The sequence below is a fragment of the Bos grunniens genome, chromosome X (assembly GCF_055505025.1).
Source record: "Bos grunniens cultivar Pamir isolate PY7600 chromosome X, Bosgru_T2T1.0, whole genome shotgun sequence".
Taxonomy (NCBI): domain Eukaryota; kingdom Metazoa; phylum Chordata; class Mammalia; order Artiodactyla; family Bovidae; genus Bos; species Bos grunniens.
Window position 1 is genome coordinate 124,608,073 of NC_141194.1, and position 19,301 is coordinate 124,627,373.

The following is a 19,301-nucleotide window of genomic DNA, read 5'->3' on the forward strand; positions in this document are numbered from 1 at the left end:
TTCTAAAGGAAATCAACCCTGAACATTCATTGGAAGGACTGATGCTGAAGCTGAAGCTCCAATACTTTGGGCACCTGATGTGAAGAGCTGACTCACTGGAAAAGACTCTGATGCTTGGAAAGGTTGAAGGCAGGAGGTGAAAGGGCAACAGAGGATGAGATGGTTGGATGGCATCACCGATTCAATGGACATGACTTTGAGCAAAGTCCAGGAGATAGTGAAGGACAGAGAAGCCTGGCATGCTGCAGTCCGTGGGGTCACAAAGAGTCAGACACGACTTAGCAACTCAATAACAACAGCAACATTGCTGCAAATATATGGCGTACTTCAACAAGAGGCTTACTAGATTTTAGTAACCAGCTTTTCAGTTCCATATTTCAGTTCCTCATACATCAAAGATCATCAATATCTCATTTCTTACATAATATCATCAGTCATTTCCATTTTAAGCCTTCCTAGATGTATTAGCTTATTTTTATTATTTTATATTTATATATTATATGTATTAATGACATAAATATATATGTATATAGGTATTTATAAATTATATATTTATTGTTTGCGTGCTAAGTCGCTTCAGTTGTGTTCGACTCTTTGTGACCTCATGGACTGCAGCCCACCAGGCTCCTCTGTCCATGGGGTTCTCCAGGCAAGAATACTAGAGTGTATTGCCATGCCCTCCTCCAGGGGATCTTCTCGACCTGTATCTCTTACATCTCCTGCATTGGCAGGAGACATTCTTTACCACTAGCACCACCTCGAAGTTTATTTAAGTATAAATCATAATTATATTTTCTATTTGTATTATTACTCTCTAACATATTGCTTGAAACACTGAAAAGGCAGATTTGTACTAGGCTGAATTGTTGTTGTTTAGTTGCTAAGTCATGTCTGACTTTTTTTGACCCTATGAACTGTAGCCCACCAGGCTCCTCTGCCCGTGGGACTTTCCAGGCAAGAATACTGGAATGGGTTGCGTTTCCTTCTCCAGGGGAACTTCTTGACCCAGGGATGGAACTCAGGTATCCTGCATTGGCAGGTGGGTTCTTTACTGCTGAGCCACCAGGGAAGCCCACTAGTCTGAATAGTCAGGACCCAGGAACGTGTAAATGTAATCTTATTTGGAAAGAGGATCTTTGCAGAGGTGATTAAAGGCCTTCAGGTTATTACGAATTTTCCAGGTGGTTGCTATATGCCATCACAAGTGTGTTTATAAAGGAGAGGCAGGGCCTTCCCTTGTGGTCCAGGGCTTAAGACTCTGTGCTTCGACTGCAGAGGGAGGGCAGAAGTTCAGTTCCTGGTTGGGGAACTAGGATGCTGTGCAGTGCGGCCAAAAAGAAGATAGAGGCACAGGTTTTAGTGATGTGGGTAGAAGGCAGGGAATGCTGGTAGGACCAGAGAATGGCTTCTCCACTAGAATGTCTAAAGACAGCAGGGCCCTATTTGATTTCAGACTTCAGGCCTCCAGGACTATGGAAGAACAACTTTTTGTTGTTTTTCTTTTCACAGTGCTTTATTTATTTATTTTTCGCTGTGCTGTGTTTTCAGTGCTGCACTCGAGCTTTCTCTAGTTGCAGAGAGTGCGAGTTACTCTCTAGACGCAGTGCGTGGGCTTCCCTCGTGGAGCACAGGCTCTAGGAGCATGGGCTTCCGTGGTTGCTGCACGCAGGCTCAGCAGTTGCGATTTCCTGGCTCTATGGTTCTTGGGCTTCAGTAGTTGTGGCACAGTGGTTCATTAGTTATGGCTCGTGGGCTCTAGAGCTCAGGCTCAGTGCTTGTGGCACATGGGCTTAGCTGCTCCCTACCCTCACTGCATGTGAGATCTTCCTGGACCAGGGATCAGACCTGTGTTCCCTGCATTGACAGACAGATTCCTATCCACTTTGCCACCAGGGAAGTCCAATTTTTGTTGTTTTAAGCCACCAAATTCTGTGATAATTTGCTATAGCAGCTCTAGGAAATGAATACAGCCATGATAGTCTTTAATTATTATAAACTTTTCTTTTAAATATGATACTGTATACAATATAGAAAAAAGCTTAGCTTGAAATTGATCACCATAGATATACAGTTTAAATGAGTTGTCTTTTCCCGTTTTATGTTTTTACACTGAAGAGGTTAGTCTCTATTTTAATAAGCCTTAATTTGTTTAGCATCATTAATATATTTAGCTTAAACATCATGGTTCACTTTTTGTCGAACAATTTCTAAGTTCCTTCAATGCTTTCAAGGGCACCTGTAGGCCGATAACCTATAGTGATAACTGTGATATTTCAATTGTGATAATATGCCACAAACTGATTCTGTGATACTCTCCAAACTCATTTCTCCTCAAGCAACTGAGAAAACAGATATTGAATTGATCATATACATGAATACTGAAATCACCAGTTGAAAAAAGCTTGCAGATTTTAAACTTAGAGTCCTCAAATTGTAAAAATATGAACATTTTGCTAATAATTAAAGTATCTATGATTGTGAATGGCACTGACTTAGATATAAGGCACTTGTGCAGTGGACAACCTGAACAACCATATGTAGTGACCTTGATTTCAAGGAGAGAGTAATCTGATGTTTCAAATGCCACTGAGAACTACTAATGTGTCTTTATAATTGACCACTGGGTTTGATAACATGGAGATTGTTATGGGCTGAATTCTGGCCTCTCAAAATTCGTATGCTGAAGTCCTAAACCCCAGTACCTTGGAATGTAATTATATTTGGAGATAAGGTCTTTAGAGAGGCGTTTAAGTTAAAGTGAGGTCTTTCAGTCAGTTCAGTTCAGTCGCTCAGTCGTGTCCGACTCTTTGCAACTCCATGAATCACACAGCACGCCAGGCCTCCCTGTCCATCACCATTCCCCGGAGTTCACTCAAACTCACGTCCGTTGAGTTGGTGATGCCATCCAGCCATCTCATCCTCTGTCGTCCCCTTTTCCTCCTGCCCCCAATCCCTCTCAGCATCAGAGTCTTTTCCAATGAGTCAACTCTTCGCATGAGGTGGCCAAAGTACTGGAGTTTCAGCTTCAACATCATTCCTTCCAAAGAACACCCAGGACTGATCTCCTTTAGTATGGACTGGTTGGATCTCCTTGCAGTCCAAGGGACTCTCAAGAGTCTTCTCCAACACCACAGTTCAAAAGCATCAATTCTTTGGCACTCAGCTTTCTTCACAGTCCAACTCTCACATCCATACATGACCACTGGAAAAACCATAGCCTTGACTAGACAGACCTTTGTTGGCAAAGTAATGTCTCTGCTTTTGAATATGCTGTCTAGGTTGGTCATAACTTTCCTTCCAAGGAGGAAGCGTCTTTTAATTTCATGGCTGCAGTCACCATCTGCAGTGATTTTGGAGCCCCAAAAATAAAGTCTGACACTGTTTCCACTGTTTCCCCATCTATTTCCCATGAAGTGATGGGACCAGATGCCATGATCTTCGTTTTCTGAAAGTTGAGCTTTAAGCCAACTTTTTCACTCTCCTCTTTCACTTTACAGTGGGTCTTAATCCAGTATGACTGAAGTTCTTATGAGAAAAGAAGGCCACAGAGACACCAGACACGACGTGTGTAGACAGCCAGGTGTCCATATGAAGATACAGCAAGAAGGCCTCCATCTGCAAGCCAAAGAGAGGCTTCAGGAGAATCCAGACTGCTGAAGCTTTGATCTCAGACTTTTAACCTCCAAAATTGTGAGAAAATAAATTTTCTGCTGTTAAGCTACCCAGTCTGTGGTATTTTGTTATGGCAACCCCAGTGTTACTGAGTCCAAACTCATATTGCTTGCAGCACAACAGGCCAGTCAATGGAGAAACAAGCTGTTGGGCAAGGAGTGGTGGCTTTATTAGGAAAGCCAGCAGGCTGGGAAGATGGTGGACCAGTGTCCCAAAGAAACATCCTGCCCAGGTTTGGATGCTAGTTTCTTTTATTGTACAAAGAGGGGGAGGTGTGTGTGTATGTGTGATAGTCACTTAGTCATCTCCAACTCTTTGTGGCCCCATGGACTGTAACCCACTAGACTCTTCCGTCCATGGAATTCTCCAGGCAAGAATACTGGAGTGAGTAGCCATTCCCTTCTCCAGGGGATCTTCCTGACCCAGGGATCAAACCTGTGTCTCCTGCACTGCAGGCAGATTCTTTACCATCTGAGCCACCAGGGAAGCCCCAAAAGACAATAAGTTGTTGCAAATATTTCCTGGTTCCGGTAGACTCCAGAGGAGATGTGTTGATGTCTTCTTTCCTGCAGCCTTTTACAGGTGGCCCTGGTCAGAATGTTTCCTGTGAGCTAAGATATTTTAGCTTAACTTCATTGCTTAGGAGGCAGGGTCCTGGGAAATAGACCATTATGTCTACTTTAAGGTATATGATGCTGTGAACGTGCTGCACTCAATATGCCAGCAAATTTGGAAAACTCAGCAGTGGCCACAGGACTGGAAATGGTTAGTTTTCATTCCAATCCCAAAGAAAGGCAGTGCCAAAGAATGTTCAATCTACTGCACAATTGCACTCATCTCACACGCTAATAAAGTAACACTTAAAATTCTCCAAGTCAGGCTCAACAATACGTGAACTGTGACTTTCCAGATGTTCAAGCTGGTTTTAGAAAAGGCGGAGGAACCAGAGATCAAATTGCCAACATCCACTAGATCATTGAAAAAGCAAGAGAGTTCCAGAAAAACATCTGTTTCTGTTTTATTGACTATGCCAAAGCCTTTGACTGTGTGGATCCCAACAAACTGTCAACAATTCTGAAAGAGATGGGAATACGGGACCACCTGACCTGCCTCTTGAGAAATCTGTATGCAGGTCAGGAAGCAACAGTTAGAACTGGACATGAAACAACAGGTTCCAAATAGGAAAAGGTGTATGTCAAGGCTGTATATTGTCACCTTGCTTATTTAACTTATATGCAGAGTACATTATGAGAAACGCTGGGCTGGATGAAGCACAAACTGGAATCAAGACTGCTGGGAGAAGTATCAACAACCTCAGATATGCAGATGACACCACCCTTATGGCAGAAGGTGAAGAACAGCTAAAGAGGTTCTTGATGAAAGTGAAAGAGGAGAGTGAAAAAGTTGTTTTAAAGCTCAACATTTAGAAAAGGAAGATCATGGCATCTGGTCCCATCATTTCATGGCAAATAGATGGGGAAACAGTGGAAACAGTGGCAGACTTTATTTTGGCGGGTGGGCTCCAAAATCACTGCAGATGGTGACTGCAGCCATGAAATTAAAAGACATTTACTTCTTGGAAGGAAAATTATGACCAACCTAGACAGCATATTAAAAAGCAGAGACATTACTTTGTCAACAAAAGTCCATCTAGTCAAGGCTATGGTTTTTCCAGTGGTCATTTATGGATGTGAGAGTTGGACTATAAAGGAACCTGAGCACTGAAGAATTGATGCTTTTGAACTGTGGTGTTGGAGAAGACTTTTGAGAGTCCCTTGGACTGCAAGGCGATCCAACCAGTCCATCCTAAAGGAGATCAGTCCTGGGTGTTCATTGGAAGAATTGATGTTGAAGCTGAAACTCCAATACTTAGGCCACCTGATGCGAAGAACTGACTCATTTGAAAAGACCCTGATGCTGGGAAAATTGAAGGTGGGAGGAGAAGGGGACAACAGAGGATGAGATGGTTGGATGGCATCACCGACTCAATGGACATGAGTTTGAGTAAACTCCGGGAGTTGGTGATGGACAGGCAGGCCTGGCGTGCTGCAGTCCATGGGGTTGCAAAAAGTCAGACACAACTGAGCGACTGAATTGAACTGAACTAAACTGAAGCTATAGGCAACATCTCTTTAGTGATTAACTTGTAACAAAAGCAATAGAACACAAAGGTTAAAGGAAAAGAAATGGATCCAATATGGAGTAAGATTTTTTCTTCCTTATTATAGTAGCAGACTAAGAGAATACTGTTGCAGGAAATAGGGGGCGATAATTGCAAGAGCAAAGTCCTTGAGTGGGTGAGGTTGATCTTCGCAAGGAGCACCGACAGTTCATTGATTATAATAGGAGGGAGGCCAGAGCAGATGAGTACAGATGCAGATAGCTTGGTTGACTTGGAGAAGGGGAGATAACTGGCTCAATTTTCTCAGTTACATATGCAAGATCATCATCTGGCAGTGAGGAGCGTAGAGAGGAAGATGCAGATCTGATGAGAGAAGCCAGTGTTTTCAATAATCTTCTGATAAAGTGGAACAGTAATTGAACTAGAGAAATACAGTAAGATTACTTGGTAGTGCTAAAGGCCCAATCAAGGTGTGAGATACTAACGTGAATCCAGAGACTTCCCTCATGATCCTAAGAGAAGGATCAGCTAAGTCTCCGAGCTCCCAAGGCAGGCAGTCTGGTTTTGATTTCTGGTCAGGGAACTAGACCCCATATGCAGCAACTAAAAGATCCTGCATGCCACAACTGAGACATGGAACAGCCAAATTAATAAATAATTTTTTTTAAAGTGTATATTGTACCTCTGGCATTGTGAGACCTGTGGGTATCTGTCTTTTCAAGAATGTTATATAAATGAAATCATACACTATGTAACTTTTGGGGACTGGTTTTTTGCATTCAGCACCATTCACTTGAGATCCACATAGGCCGTTGTGCGTATCGATAATTTGTTCCTTTTTATTGCTGAGCAGGATTCCATGATATGGATGGGCCACAGTTCGTTCATCCATTTGCCTGTTGAAGGAAGGACATTTGGTTGATTTCCAGTTTGGGCTGCTACAAATAAAGCTGTTTTGAACATTTATGTATAGATATTGATATTTTTATTTTTTCTGGACTAGATTTCCAGGAGTATAATTGCTGGGTTAGATGGCAAGTACATGCTTAGTTTTTTAACAAACTAAAAACAACTTTTTTTTAGATTAAAAAAAAAAAATTTAATTGGAGGATAATTGCTTTACAATGTCATATTGGTTTCTGCCACACAACTTTTTTTCCCCACAAACTATTTTCCCATAGTGGTTGCAACATTATACATTCCTCCCAGTGATATAGGAGTGATCCAGTCTCTCTGCATCCTTAGCAGCATTTGGTGTTGTCACTGTTTTTTTATTTTAGCTCTACTGATATGTGTGTAGTCAGATCTCACTGTGATTTAAATTTGCATTTCCCTAGTAGCTAATGATATTTAACATCTTTTTCATGTGTTTATTTGCCATCCGCATGTCCTGTTTCAAGAGCTGTTTATGTCTTTTGCCCATTTTCTATTGGATTGTTTATTTTTTAACACTGAGCTTAAAATGTATTAAAAGGTGTTTTAGGCTTTTTAACATGTATTCTAGATAGTAGGTCTTTATCACATATATGGTTTCTAAGAGTTTCTCTCAGTCTGTAGCTTGTCTTTTCATCCTCTTCAAATGGGTTTTCAAAGAACAAAAGTTCTTAATTTTGATGAAACCTAATTTCTTAACTTTTTTTGTTCTGTAGATTGTGATTTTATAATCTTCCAAACTTGTCATATTTTCCTAGGATAAGTTTCTAAAATGACCTTGAGGAAAAACTTTAGGCATGATATAAAAGATGTACATCATAAAGGAAAAGATTGGTATATTTTATTATGTACAAAATTTAAAATTTCTGTATAGTAATTGCTAAGAAATTAATAAAATGTAAAAAAGGCAAATACTAACGAGGAAACAATTTAAAAAGTATATATCAAAAGGTTAGTATCCTTAATATCCAAAGAGGGATTATAAGTGAACAAAAACAAACTATATTCAGTCTCACTTGTATGATATAGAAGACATAATTAAAAGTAGACTGAGCCAGGGACTTCACTGGCAGCCCAGTGGTTAAGACTTTGCCTTTGGGACTTCCTGGCGGCACAGTGGATTGGAATCCGCCTGCCAGTGCAGGCAACAAGGGTTCATTCCCTCGTCTGGGAAGATTCCAGGGCCTCGGAGCAACTAGGCCCCCGCACCACAACTTCTGAGCGCGCGTGCTCTGGAGCCTGTGCTCCACGAGGAGAAGCCACTGCAGTGAGAAGCCCAAGCACCATAACAAAGAGTAGCCTTTGCTGACCGCAACTAGAGAAAGCCCACCCAAAAGCCACAGAGACCCAGCACAGCCAAAAAAACCCCAAAAACTTTGTCTTCCAATACAGGGCGTGCAGGCCAATCCCTGGTCAGGGAGCTAAGATCTCACATGCCTTGTGGCCAAAAAACCAAAGCATAAAACAGAGGCAATATTGTAACAAATTCAGTAAAGACTTTAAAAATGGTGCACACCAAAAAAGAAAAAAAAAAAATGTAGGCTAAGCCAACCTCTGCTTCTACCCATAAAGGATTATGTGGTACGGACTTTTCCTCCCAATATAAACAACTTGAAAACCAGTCAGAATATATGAAACAACTCTTTCCAGAAATTGAGACAACCAGCAGCACAGGACTTTGATCCCCAAGAGAAGGGAAACAAAGGGGGAAGAACCCTATGGTCACTCAGATTTTTGCCTAGAGGCAAATTCAGTTCTACGACAGGAGGAGGGGCAAATTGATTGGATGCTGTATTGAAAAAAAAATCTTTGAAAAACATTTTAGGGACAAATGGGAAAGTCTTAATATGAACTGAATATTGGATGGCATTAGTGAATTTTGCTTATGTTCAAAATATCCTTAATTTGAGGAGAGGCATGCTGAAGTATTTAGGGTGATTTAGGGTGATAGGATGTCTGCAACTTATTTAATCATTTATTTAGAAAAATATAGCCACTGTGCCTATTTAGGCAAGTGAAATATGGCAGAATGTTTCCAATGATTAAATCTAGATGCTGGGGACAAAGGAGATCATCATATTCCCTCAGTCTTTCAGTAAGTTATACATTTTCCTTATTAAACTGTGTGTGGGGAGGGAGGAGTTTCAGTTTTAGTCCCCCATCCTGACATTTTGGTTGGAATGCAAATGTCATGACTAGTGTCCAAGCAGTCTGTTTTATTTATTTATTTTTTGCTCATCACAATTGCCTTTTAATTTTATTGTTATTTTTTTGGCTGCACCTCACAGCTTGTGGGATCTTAGTTCCCTGACCAGGGATTGAACCTGGGCCCTCGCCAGTGAGAGTGCAGAGTCCTACTACTGGCCCACCAGGGAAGTCCCACAATGGCCTTTTAAAAAATAGCAATTTTGTTGAGACATGATTAACATAGTGTATAACTTACCTATTTATTTATTTATTTTTTATAACTTACCTATTTAAACTGTACAATTCAATGGCTTTTAGTATATTTACAGAGTTGGGCAACCATCACTAAATCAATTTTAGAATATTTTCTTCACTTCTTCCTCCCCGCCTGGAAGTCCCACTCATACCCATTGGCAGTCAATCCTTATTTCCCCTCAACTCTCACCTCAGTCCTAGGCAACTGCTGTTCTACTTTCTATCTGTGTGGATTTGCCTATCCTGAGCACTTCATATAACTGATCATTCAATACATGATCTTTTGTGACTGGCTTCTTTCACTTAGCATAAAGTTTTCAAGGTTCATCCATGTGTAGGATGTGTCTGTACTTCATTTCTTTTTGTAAAATGAATAATATTCACTTGTAACATTTTATTTATCCATTCATCAGGTGATAGATATTTGAGTTTTCACTTTTTGGCTATTATGAGTAATGATGCTATGAATCTTTGTGTACAAGATCTTACGTGGACATGTTTTCATTTCTCTTGGAGTGGAATTGTTAGCACATATGATAACTGTATTAACATTTTGAGTCACTGCAAAACTGTTTTCCACTGCAGCTGTACCATTTGACATTTCCTCCAGCAATGTATGAGGGCTCTAATTTCGCAACAGCCATGCCAACACTTGTTATTGTCTGTGTGTGTGTGTGTGTTTTTTTTTTTACCATAGCCATCCTAATAGGTGTGAACTGGAACCTCATTGTGGTTTTGATTTGTGTTTCCCTGAAGGCTAATGATGTTGAGCATCCTTTCTTGTGCTTATTAGCTATTTGTATATCTTTGGAGAAATGTCTCTTCAGACAATTTACCCATTTTTAGCTATTTGTCTCTCTGTTGTTGTAAGAGTTTTATATACATATATATATATATTCTGGATACAAGTCCCTAATCAGAAATATGATTTGCAAATATTTTCTCCCATTCTGTGAGTTGTCTTTTCAGTTTCTTGATGGTGTCCTTTGAAGGAAAAAATTTTAATTTTGAGAAAGACCTGTTTATCTCTTCTTTTCTTTTGTGGCTTATGGCCTTGGTGTGATATCTAAGAAACCGTTGAGGGGACTTCCCTGGTGGTCCACTGATTGAGACTCTGTGCTTTCACTGCTGGGGGCGTGGGTTTGATCCCTGGTCCAGGAACTAAGATCCCATATGTTGTGCAGCCACAACAACAACAACAACATCAAACCCACTGCTTAATCCAAATTCACACAAAGAATCATTTTGAACTATGAGGTGGGAAGCTAAAAATGGCAAAGTAACTGAAAAGTAGCATCAGTAGATCTCTGATGACTAGGAAGCTGCATGCTAGCCTTGGACTGCCAAATTCTGTATTTGTTTTATATGAGAGTGAGATAAAGTATCTTATTTAAAAAATTGAGGACCTCTGTTTCTTAAAATGTGCTACAGGCATTGAAACATGTATAATATCATGTATGAAACGAGTCGCCAGTCCAGGTTCGATGCACGATACCGGATGCTTGGGGCTGGTGCACTGGGACGACCCAGAGGGAGGGTATGGGCAGGGAGGAGGGAGGAGGGTTCAGGATGGGGAACACAGGTATACCTGTGGCGGATTCATTTTGATATTTGGCAAAACTAATACAATATTGTAAAGTTTAAAAATAAAATAAAATTTTTAAAAATGTGCTACAGAATGAATTATTTGCAAACAAATAACTGACATTGACTTAGTATCCACCAGGTGTGACAAACTTTTTTTGTTTTTTTATTTTGGTTGCACACTTCAGCTTATGGATCTTAGGTCTCTGACCTGGGAACAAACACAGATACCCCCTACCTGCCCGCCTTCCCATTGCACAGTGGAAGCATGGAGTCCCAGTATGACAAACTTTTATGACTCAATAACAAAAAGACAAACAACCTAGTAAAAGAGGGGCAATAGAAATGAACAAAGATTTTACAGAAGAGGAAATATTTGTGGCCAATCAACAGAGAAAAGCAAAGGAGAAAAGGAAAGATATAAACATCTGAATGCAGAGTTCCAAAGAATAGCAAGAAGAGATAAGACAGTCTTCTTCAGTGATCAATGCAAAGAAATAGAGGAAAACAACAGAATGGGAAAGACTAGGGATCTCTTCAAGAAAATCAGAGATACCAAAGGAACATTTCATGCAAAGATGGGCTCGATAAAGGACAGAACTGATATGGACCTAACAGAAGCAGAAGATATTAAGAAGAGATGGCAAGAATACACAGAAGAACTGTACAAAAAAGATCTTCACGACCCAGATGATCATGATGGTGTGATCACTGACCTAGAGCCAGACATCCTGGAATGTGAAGTCAAGTGGGCCTTAGAAAGCATCACTACGAACAAAGCTAGTGGAGGTGATGGAATTCCAGTTGAGCTATTCTAAATCCTGAAAGATAATGCTGTGAAAGTGCTGCACTCAATATGCCAGCACATTTGGAAAACTCAGCAGTGGCCACAGGACTGGAAAAGGTCAGTTTTCATTCCAATCCCAAAGAAAGGCAATGCCAAAGAATGCTCAAACTACCACACAATTGCACTCATCTCACATGCTAGTAAAGTAATGCTCAAAATTCTTCAAGCCAGACTTCAGCAATATGTGAACCGTGAGCTTCCTGATGTTCAAGCTGGTTTTAGAAAAGGCAGAGGAACAGGAGATCAAATTGCCAACATCTGCTGGATCATGGAAAAAGCAAGAGAGTTCCAGAAAAACATCTATTTCTGCTTTATTGACTATGCCAAAGCCTTTGACTGTGTGGATCACAACAAACTGTGGAAAATTCTGAAAGAGATGGGAATACCAGACCACCTGACCTGCTTCTTGAGAAATCTGTATGCAGGTCAGGAAGCAACAGTTAGAACTGGACATGGAACAACAGACTGGTTCCAAATAGGAAAAGGAGTACGTCAAGGCTGTATATTGTCACCCTGCTTATTTAACTTCTATGCAGAGTACATCATGAGAAACACTGGACTGGATGAAGCACAAGCTGGAATCAAGATTGCCGGGAGAAATCTCAATAACCTCAGATATGCAGATGACACCGCCCTTATGGCAGAAAGTGAAGAGGAACTAAAAAGCCTCTTGATGAAAGTGAAAGTGGAGAGTGAAAAAGTTGGCTTAAAGCTCAACATTCAGAAAACGAAGATCATGGCATCCAGTCCCATCATTTCATGGGAAATAGATGAGGAAACAGTGGAAACAGTGTCAGACTTTATTTTGGGGGGCTCCAAAATCACTGCAGATGGTGACTGCAGCCATGAAATTAAAAGACGCTTACTCCTTGGAAGGAAAGTTATGACCAACCTAGATAGCATATTCAAAAGCAGAGACATTACTTTGCCAACAAAGGTTCGTCTAGTCAAGGCTATGGTTTTTCCAGTGGTCATGTATGGATGTGAGAGTTGGACTGTGAAGAAGGCTGAGTGCCGAAGAACTGATGCTTTTGAACTGTGGTGTTGGAGAAGACTCTTGAGAGTCCCTTGGACTGCAAGGAGATTCAACCAGTCCATTCTGAAGGAAATCAGCCCTGGGATTTCTTTGGAAGGAATAATGCTAAAGCTGAAACTCCAGTACTTTGGCCACCTCATGTGAAGAGCTGACTCATTGGAAAAGACTCTGATGCTGGGAGGGTTTGGGGGCAAGAGGAGAAGGGGACGAAAGAGGATGAGATGGCTGGATGGCATCACTGACTCTATGGACGTGAGTCTCAGTGAACTCCGGGAGTTGGTGATAGACAGGGAGGCCTGGCGTGCTGTGATTCATGGGGTCACAAAGAGTCGGACACGACTGAGCGACTGATCTGATCTGATCTGATCTGAATCAACATACTAAAAAATTCTTGGGACTTCCCTGGTGGTCCAGCGGTTAGGACTCTGTGCTTTCACTGCAGGGGTCCTGGGTTCCATCCCTGGTTGGGGAACCAAGGTCCCCCAAGCTGTGTGTTGCAGCGAAAAAAAAAAAAAAAAAAAGGCTCAACCTTATTAGTAATCATACAAGAGTAAATTTCACACCCACAAAAATATTTTTAAAAATTAAAAAGTCTGTAATATGGAGTGTTAGCTATGATATGGAGTGATAGGAAATCATACCCTGCTTGTGGGAATGTAAATTTGTATAATCATCTTAGAAAACCATGCTTTGGGGATCGCTATGTGGCTAAGGATTAATTGTAGTGGGAGTAACTGAATAAACAAGCTGAAAAGACAGTTGGTTGTGGTTAGAAAATGTAGTGCTCGAATTCATGATGCAGGAGGCAGAGAAGTTTGTTCAATGACCAAGTACAAGGTGTGACCTTGCAAGTGGTTAGCTAAAGTGGAGGTGAGTTCACTGAAGATGATGAAGCATGTTAGTCTGGGTCCAATTAGGACAGATAAAGCACAGGGGGATTTTAACAGGAAAAGTTTAACGTAAAGAATTACTAACGATAACAGGGGACTGGAGTAATAAGAGATTGGCTGGTAAGAAGTCAAGGGAACTCTAAAAGAATATAGGAAGAGCAGATATAATATACAGTGGCAGACAATATAGAAACAATATGTAATAGTCACTACTCACAGAGCTGTGATAATCTCTCTTTCCCTGTATAGCTGAGATCCAGGCCTTGTTAGAGAAGTTGCCTGTGGTGTGCTGAGTCAGAGGAACTTGCTGGACATCCACCCTCTGGAACTGGCTGAAAACGTGCTTCTCCAGGATGTTTCCCATTCATAGGGGAGGTATCTCACCAGAAACACTGCTACAGAACCACCCAAGGGTGGTGCCAGGGGAAATTGCCACCCACTGTGCATTGAGGAAGCCAGTGCACAGAAGGTGGGTGCTAGGAAAGTGGAGGGTGGGGTGGGTGGGGGTGAGGTGTCAGCGGGGGTGGGGTAGGTAGGGGGGTGGTCTTACCAGGAGCCTATGGAGGAAACACACAGGAAACAGGAAGTAAAGCCCCTTCTTCCTGCCGGGTTTTTCCACCACCATCTACTAGATAAAATATTTCAAACCTGCTGGCAAAAGAACACAGCCTGAAAGTCCCCAGATGCATTTTCACAATAAAAAGAGGGAGTGAGAGGTATTATATCAATTACAGGTACAGGAGGTCAAGAAACTGAGTGGTCATGCAGTTGGATTGTTGTTCTTGTGAATACTGAAATTATCACCGGTGTTTGCAGAAATTTTGGTGGAGTATAAGGTTGTAAAACAACTTGTTTCTTCACGTGTGACCTTGGTCCACTGCCTCAGAATCAAGGGGATACTTTAATAATACAGATTCCTTTGTCCCACTGCAGATCCTCTAAACTGGGGTATTAGGGAATTGAACCCCCAAATCTTTTTAACAAGTGCCTTAGATTTAAAATTTCAAAAATCAGTTATGATTATTCCAAACGCAGAAAAGTTAAGAAAATAACATAATGGGTTCCAATGTACCCAGAAACCAGTTTTAACAAATGTTAACACTTGCCTTATTTGCTGTAGGTTTTTTTATTTTTAATATAATATTACCAATTTACCGATCGGCACAAGTTCCACTCTCATGCCTTTCTCCTCCCTCCATCACAAGAGGTGATTATTTTTGTACGTTGTCATTTGTAAATGACTACTTTAGGTGATGGAGAGCCTTTGAGAGTTTTTGAGCAGGAATATTAAACGATTACAGAGGTGTTTTTGGAAAATCAACCAAACTGTGCTCTGCAAGGGAGTTCATTAAGATGAGAGGATGAAGGGGGAAAGCCAATGATGAGGCAGTTTCAGTGGCCCAAGGTGTGTGGTATTAAAGATCTGAAGTAGAACCAGAAACCTTTGCTCTTTGTATGGCAAAAACCATCACAATATTGTAAAATAACTATCCTCCAATCAAAATAAATTAATTAACTGAAAAAAAGCACTATACTAAAAAAGTTTTGTGGGAGGCATTTAATCAATTTAAAATTAATTTTTATAAGAGGATAGTTGTCTCATCTTTTTAAAAAATTTGATTTGCTCAAAATTTATGTTATACTTTATTTTAGGTGAAATCTATATGTAATTTCAAGTTGAAAAAATCAACTTCAGTGCTCCCATTTCATTTAGTTTATGTTTTCCAATTTCTCTGTCTCTTTCTTTTTGATAGTCTTTCTCAAGCTTTTATCTATCAAGCATAGTAGAAAAGCTTTTGTATACATATATATAATATATGTATAACATATATATTTTAGAAAACTTATGGATTTTTGCCTAGCTAAAAAATTTATGACAGTTTGATTCCACTTGTTTGACTTAGTATGAATAGAATGTTACATTTTTAACTCATATTCACTCAAAACTTTGGTATAGTTCCACGTATTTTGGCATCCAGTATTACTGCTAAAAGTCTAGAAAGTTTATTATCTTAGTGATTTTAAAAAAATTGAATAAGGCTTGAAATCCAATTCTGAGAACATAAAGAAATATCACATTGTAAGAAAAATAAACAACCCAGAAAATTAACATGTGGTACAATATTATTAATTAAAGTACAGCTTTTGTTCAAATTTAAAAAAAATTGGGGCATTAAATTAATTAATTAATTTAAAATTAATTTTTATTGGCATATAGTTGCTTTATCTTTTTAAAAAATTTGCTCATAATTTATGTTCCACTTTATCTTAGGAAATCTATGTATAAATTTAATTTGAAAAAATCTGCAAAAAATATAGTTTTCAAAATAGAGTACATACTGGCTACCTTTTAACAAATCTGAGCAATATTACTTGAATACAATACCAAGATTATAGAAATTCAAAGTTACAATCCTGTTCAGAAAACCCAGATTTAAAACATCTTTTCAGAAAGTTCAATGTCTGTCTTTTAAGGTTATTATGAAATCGATTTCATATCTGGTATCATGTTGTGTGCTTAGTCAATAAAGCAGAAATAGATCTCTGCTTTATTGACTATGCCAAAGCCTTTGTGTGGATCACAATAAACTATGGAAAATTCTGAAGGAGATGGGAATACCAGACCCCCTGTCCTGCCTCTTGAGAAAGCTATAAGCAGGTCAGGAAGCAACAGTTAGAACTGGACATGGAACAACAGACTGGTTCCAAATAGGAAAAGGAGTACGTCAAGGCTGTATATTGTCACCCTGCTTATTTAACTTCTATGCAGAGTACATCATGAGAAACGCTGGGATGGAGGAAACACAAGCTGGAATCAAGACTGCTGGGAGAAATATCAATAACCTCAAATATGCAGATTACACCACCCTTGATGGCAGAAAGTGAAGAAGAACTAAAGAGCCTGTTGATGAAAGTGAAAGAGGAGAGTGAAAAAGTTGGCTTAAAGCTCAACATTCAGAAAGCTAAGATCATGGCATCCGGTCCCATCACTTCGTGGCAAATAGGTGGGGAAACAGTGGAAACAGTGTCAGACTTTATTTTTGGGGGCTCCAAAATCACTGCAGTTGGTGATTGCAGCCATGAAATTAAAAGACGCTTACTCCTTGGAAGGAAAGTTATGACCAACCTAGATAGCATATTCAAAAGCAGAGACATTACTTTGCCAACAAAGGTCTGTCTAGTCAAGGCTATGGTTTTTCCAGTGGTCATGTATGGATGTGAGAGTTGGACTATAAAGAAAGTTGAGCACTGAAGAATTGATGCTTTTGAACTGTGGTGTTGGAGAAGACTCTTGAGAGTCCCTTGGACTGTAAGGAGATCCAACCAGTCCATCCTAAGGGAGATCAGTCCTGAATATTCATTGAAAGGACTAATGTTGAAGCTGAAACTCCAATACTTTGGCCACCTGATGTGAAGAGCTGACTCATTTGAAAAGACCCTGATGCTGGGAAAGATTGAAGGCGAGAGGAGAAGGGGACAACAGGATGAGATGGTTGAATGGCATCACTGACTGAATGGACATGAATCTGAATAAACTCCTTGAGTTGGTGATGGACAGGGAGGCCTGGCATGCTGCAGTCCATGGGGTCACAAAGAGTCGGACACAACTGAGTGACTGAACTGGACTGTGTGCTTAGATAAAATAGTCGCTAGATTTCTGTATGGCAGAAGGAGAGCAGATAATGTTGTTCATCAAAATGGGTAGACTCTAATATTCATATGATGGAAGAGAAAACTTAGGCTTCTGCTTGAATTAAATGAGTCAGTGAGGTAATTTCATGCAAGTTCTGGATACATGTATCCACCTTTACTTCTGCCATTCTCTTCTTGCAAGCTTGACAAGGTAACTTTTGCATAGCATTTTATTTTTTCATACTCTTATGTAAAGCCTGTGCTTTGTGCCGCTATGATCTCCTGTCTTTCAACCCTCCACTCTGTTCCCCCAGGTCATTAACTTCTTTTCATTGCCCTGGGTTCCCTGGTTAGTCATTTCACCCATATGGTTGCTACTGTCCTGGAATGCCTTGCTTTCTTGACATTTGCCCATACCAACCCTAACTTCCAATCTTTATACTAGTAGAAGTGTTTCTTCTGCTTTGAGATGGCCTTGCCTTTCTGATTTTACTCTATTGCTTACAGTCATTTGCGATAGCCAATGTCTAAAATGAGGCAGATTTTCACCCCAATAACCCCAGTGGGCTCAAGCCTATTTTGAACAAGGCTGGGTTCCTGAAATTACCCAGGCTTTATTCTTCAATAAAAAAATGTAAGTGATACCTCAATAATACTGCCGGATTTGTTTGTCTGTAGAATACAATTTTGATGAGCATTTGTGAGAAAACTGGTCAAATGAGATATCAAAGTATATTTAAGCAGGTTACATTTAAGAATTTCATTGATCAACACATGGATTTTGGTTTTATTTCCATTACCTAGATTTGGTCATGGATCAAAAGTCAATGAAAACTTTTGATTGACTATACTTATTTTGCTCATAAATATAATTATATCAAACTGAATATCTGGAGGTCAAATCTTTCTTATAGAATTATTGATAGATACAACAACATGAATGAATCTCAAAGTGATGATGTTAACTGCAAGAAACCAGACAACAGAAAGGTCCATACTGTATGATTCCACTTATACAAGATTCTAGAAAATGCAAACTAATCTATAGGATTGAAAAAGGATTGTTCATTGTCTGGGATTTTAAGGGAAAGGAGGGAAGATGGGGTTGAAAGGGCACAATAACACTTTTGGGGGATGACAGAAAAATTTTTTGAATTGTGTGTGCATGATTGTATCATGGGATGTATACATATGTCAAAATCCATTAAATCATACATCTTAACTATGTGTGATTCATTATGTCAATTATATCTCAGTAAAAGTACAAAAATCATTAGCAAGGAAAACATGTTGGTTTTAAGTCGTTAAAATGTCTGCTGTGTACCAGGCACTCTGCTGGGGACAGTGTTCATCAAGGCAGCCAAGACCCCTCCCCTAGTGGAGGCTATATTCCGGTGGAGGAGACAGATCAACAAATGACAGTGGTCAAGTCTGGATAACTGTTAGGACAAAGTAAAAAGGGGAAGCTTTGAAAGAATGTAGCCAGATTAAAAAACAATTTTTATTTGACTGCACCTGGTATTAGTTGTGGTATGTGGGATCTTCACTGTGGCATATGGGATCTAGCTCCCTGACCAGGGATGGAACCTGGGCCCCCTGCATAGGGAGCGTGGAGTCTTAGCCCCTGGACTACCAGGAAAGCCCCCCAAACATGTAGCAGGATTATCTAAGCTGATTATTTGGTAGTAGATGCCTGTCACTCTGTTGAAAAGATTCTTAAAGTTAGCAGGATCCCAAGCATCAGGAGAGGGTAGTGATGGTGAGTACCATGCATTTGCCCAGATCAGGCTATACTGTTGGCCTTATCATAAATTTCCTAATCATGTGGCTATTATAACTGGTTATGAAGCTGTTTTAAGAATAGTGTCGATCTCTTGTTATAGACCTTTTTTTTTTTTTTTTCCAGAGCAATATTTTGAAGGCAAAATGTTTCTTGTTGGGGAAACATCAACCTTCAGACTGTAGTAAAGACAGAGGACAAGTGTTCTTTTGTTCTCGAAAATTCTGTTTCCAAGTGCTTTTCACTAGCCGATATGACTGTGTCTGAGCCTTTGCTAAGGGCACTGCAGCTGGATTGTGTAGTGGAACCAGGTCCAGAAAAAGAATCGCTCAAGAATGCAAGTAAACAGGATGTCAGATGTT

General features: G+C 40.0%; 1 long non-coding RNA gene across 1 annotated transcript; it reads right to left on the reverse strand.

Annotated features, from left to right (window-relative positions):
• Window positions 1-6,605: 6,605 nt before the first annotated feature.
• On the reverse strand, window positions 6,606-13,880 carry LOC147341296 (uncharacterized). The gene is made up of 2 exons (XR_015159583.1): window positions 13,744-13,880; window positions 6,606-6,690 (listed from the first exon to the last, which is right to left on the reverse strand). It is a non-coding gene; the product is annotated as an uncharacterized LOC147341296 (long non-coding RNA).
• Between the last annotated feature and the right edge of the window lie 5,421 nt (window positions 13,881-19,301).